The 4,120-nt window shown below is 45.0% G+C and overlaps 1 non-coding gene across 1 annotated transcript; it reads left to right on the top strand.

Moving 5' to 3' along the window:
- Positions 1–1,263: 1,263 nt before the first annotated feature.
- On the top strand, positions 1,264–1,336 carry TRNAR-CCU (transfer RNA arginine (anticodon CCU)). Its single transcript has one exon. It is a non-coding gene; the product is annotated as a tRNA-Arg (tRNA).
- The last annotated feature ends 2,784 nt before the right edge of the window (positions 1,337–4,120 follow it).

The raw sequence follows: 4,120 nt of genomic DNA, 5'->3' as shown, positions 1-4,120 counted from the left end.
AGAAAGAAAATGAATGAAATTTCAAAACAAGTGAGCGTCCTTTCCGACTGTACTTGGGCGAACTATGAAGTATTTGAAATTGAATAGTAGCCATTATTATGTGTAGCCCCTAGATTAAGGACTTTAAATTACTATCTCATTTAATCCTTGTAACAACCCCATGAAGTAGGGGATGCCTTCTCAGTTTTATTAGGTAAATAAAATCAATAAAACTTCACCAAAGGTGACCTGACTTCTCCAAAGAAATTGAGTCTAAAACATACTATGATGAAGACTCAATGAGTTTATAGTAGTGGTTGACCAGTCCCTGAAAGTTGCTAAACCAGCAACAAAGATTAGGGAGAGGTAACTCCTTCTGTGGGCAGATGCAAAAATGAAGTGTATCAGACTCCACAAAATCCTATCCCATTCTTAGTAATTTGTTGGTAGGCTTTTTTTTTCTTTTCTTCTTTTTTTAAGAAAAAAGATAAACTAACCTTTTTTTTTTTTTTAAATATTTTATTTTTATTTATTTGAGACAGAGAGAATGAGAGACAGAGAGCATGAGAGGGAGGAGGGTCAGAGGGAGAAGCAGACTCCCTGCCGAGCAGGGAGCCCGATGCGGGACCCGATCCCGGGACTCCAGGATCATGACCTGAGCCGAAGGCAGTCGCTTAACCAACTGAGCCACCCAGGCGCCCCTAAACTAACCTTTCATAAAGAAAATAATTTACCCAACACAGCACCATTAAACTGGAAGTCCAGCTAGAAAATACTATGGGAAGTTCATGTGAGCTACTGCGTAAACTTTCCAAGATCTAAAACCCGTGAAGAAAGCAGTGGTGTAATTTTGTGAAGACCATTGACTGAGTATCTGCACAAGTGATGATGAGCTGGCTATGCTGTGATTATGAGCAACCTTAACATCTCAGGGGCTTAGGAGGAGAGGGTTATGTTTTGCTCATGCACAATGATCACTGAGGTTTGGCTGAGGGGCTCGCCCTGGTATGCAGAGTCAGTCAGCCACCCTACCCAGCACCGAAGCATATGGAAAACCAGCACACGCCATCGCACCTGGCTGATAAAACTTACACCTGGAGGAGAAGCATGTAATTTCCGCTCACATGTCATCGGCCAGAATAAGTCACATGGCCACACGTGATTCAAGCAGAATAGGAAATTTCATTCCTACCACGTGCCCAGAGGGGATAAGCAAAATTTTGGTGAACAGCATTTAAGGACAACCATGGTGAAATCTTAAGAAAAATAGCAGTGAGCAGGGGTACCTGGCTGGCTCAGTTGGTAGAGCATGTGACTCCTGATCTCAGGGTCGTGAGTTCAAGCCCCACCTTGGGCATAGAGCTTACTTTATTTATTTTATTTTTTTTTTAAAGATTTTATTTATTTATTCATGAGAGACACAGAGAGAGAGGCAGAGGGAGAAGCAGGCTCCCAAGGAGCAGGGAGCCCGATGCGGGACTCGATCCCAGGACTCCGGGATCATGACCTGAGCCGAAGGCAGACGCTTAACCATCTGAGCCACCCAGGCGCCCATAGAGCTTACTTTAAAAAACAAACAAACAAACAAACAAAAAACAAGAAAGAAAGAAAGAAAGAAAGAAAGAAAGAAAGAAAGAAAGAAAGAAAGAAAGAAAGAAAGAAAGAAAGGAAAAATAGAGGTGAAAACCACCTCAGAAGAGGAAAGTTGTGGAGTCAGGAATGGCATTGGGCCTTATAAATATGTGGACACTTGATGACTTGTTCATTAATGGTGCCTAAGAGGAGAATAGGGTTTAATACAAAATTTTTATAAAATGTGTTGCAGTAGTTGGCCAATTTATGCTGTGAGAAGTTTGCTGAAAAATTCCGTAGGATCTCTCACTGGACATATTACTGACAAGGTCACACTAAGGCATAGTAGGGTATGTGTTAATCATCGTCCTCCGCCGTCGTCAGAGGCTCAGTCAAAGCCCTTCATGTTACTTCCAATTTTTTTTTTTAAGTGATTCTAATGGTTTTTCCTATTGCGTGGCTATCTGCTGGCATTAAGCTTAAGGAACTTCTTTTCTTATGAATCTATGTACAAACATTTCACACATGAGATACAATTCTACATATCGCTGTTCCTACACTATCTTCAGTAGAATATCTAATTTTATTCATTTATTTATTTATTTTAAGATTTTATTTATTTATTTGACAGAGAGAGACACAGTGAGAGAGGGAACACAAGCAGGGGGAGTGGGAGAGGGAGAAGCAGGCTTCCCGCGGAGCAGGGAGCCCGATGCGGGACTCGATCCCAGGACACGACCCGAGCCGAAGGCAGATGCCTAATGACTGAGCCACCGAGGCGCCCCACAATATCTAATTTTATTTTATTTTATTTTTATTTTTTTAAAGATTTTATTTATTTATTTGACAGAGAGAGCAGGGACACAAGCAGGGGAGTGGGAGAGGGAGAAGCAGGCTTCCCGCCGAGCAGGGAGCCCGATGCGGGGCTCGATCCCAGGACCCTGGGATCATGACCTGAGCCTAAGGCAGATGCTTAACAACTGAGCCACCCAGGTGCTCCTATGTAATGGTTTAAAATTAGATATTCTGGGGTGGGCGCCTGGGTGGCTCCAGAAGCGGACCCTGAGACCGGGATTCAAGGACAAGTACTGTGGTTTATTTGGAGTGTGATCTCAGAAAGTACTGGTAGGGAGAGACAAGGAAGGGAGGGAGGGAGGGAGGGAGGAAGGAAGGAAGGAAGGAAGGAAGGAAGGAAGGAAGGAAGGAAGGAAGGAAGGGAGGGGGGAAGGAAGGAAGGAAGCCAACATAGGTTTCCTTAAAGAGCAGGTTATTGCTGTGGGCAACAGAAGTTGAAAGTTGGGGACCTCTGGGAGACAGTGTAGAATAACACAACTCAGTATAGTCCTACCTCCACGCTGGGGTATTTTTATACTGACTCCCTGATTCCTCGCGGGCTACTCTAAGGACTGTTAACTGCCTGACACTTCTGGCCTGTCCCCCTGCCCTGGCAAAGTGGGGTCTGGCAGCCAGAGAGGAAGCCTCTGAACAGAGAAGCAGAGAGGGGAGAGAATCGCAGTACAATGTTGGGGTGCTAATAGGAAGCCGGTGACATAGGGGTGTGGCCCCAAATGGAGCTGCAACACTGCCAGGAGAGAGAGGATGCTTGGGTTTCTGAGCCCATTTGCCGAGACATCCATCTTTGACCCGAGATGCTAATTAACTTTTAAAAAAAAATTAAAAATGTGGTGGCCTTTGAGAAAAGATGGCATCTCTTTTAAAAGTTAGCAGTTGGCTAGGTCATACACAGTGTGGTCCAGGTGTGGGCCTTATGATAGAGATGGGGGAGCTCTGACCTATTAAGGTGCAAGAATCTCTGGAGAATTCACTTAAAAAAAAAAAAGATTTATTGGGGCACCTGGGTGGCTCACTGGGTTAAGAGCCTGCCTTCCCCTCAGGTCATGATCTTGGGTCCTGACATAGAGCCCCCTCTAGCTCCCTGCTCAGCGGGGAGTCTGCTTCTCCTTCTCCCTCTGCCCTTCCCCCCAGCTCATGCACTTGCTGGTGCTCTCTCTCTCTCTTGCAAATAAAATCTTAAAAAAAAAGATTTATTTACTTATTTTAGAGAGTGGGGGAGGGGCAGAGACAGAGGGAGAGAGAAAATCCTCAGGCAGATTCCACTGCAGGACCCTGAGATCATGACCAGAGCCAGAAATCAAGAGTCTGCCCCTTAACCAGCTGAGCCACCCGGGCGCCCCGAAATCACTTTGTTCATAAGCAGGTTGGGAAAGAGAGCTACCTCAAACAGCTGTGACAGGAGCGTTTCATAAAGCACGGAGAAGGCCTTCTTAAGGCCATATTGACTTCTCACCTGGCAAATGACCCTTACTCCCCAGTCCTTGAGCAGAGAGAGAAACAAATAGATGTTTTCAAAGGATTGGTAATGTTTTAATAGGTTCAATTAGTACGGTAGAGCAGGAGGTGGGCGACTGGGTGTTCCTTAGAAGTTAGAGAACGTCTTCGTTGATGTACCCTATCGCAAGTATTTTTGAAAGGCGGCACAAGAGAATTGTCTCCAAGTACTGGCGTTCGCATGATCTTCCAAGCAGATCCCTGATGACAGCGAAAGGTA

The sequence above is a fragment of the Mirounga angustirostris genome, unplaced genomic scaffold (assembly GCF_029215605.1).
Source record: "Mirounga angustirostris isolate CCGP_5_RB_7025 unplaced genomic scaffold, mMirAng1.0.hap1 SCAF_8, whole genome shotgun sequence".
In the NCBI taxonomy this organism is placed as follows: domain Eukaryota; kingdom Metazoa; phylum Chordata; class Mammalia; order Carnivora; family Phocidae; genus Mirounga; species Mirounga angustirostris.
The sequence above is the reverse complement of the archived record's forward strand: the minus strand, read 5'-3'. Positions and strand labels throughout refer to the sequence as shown.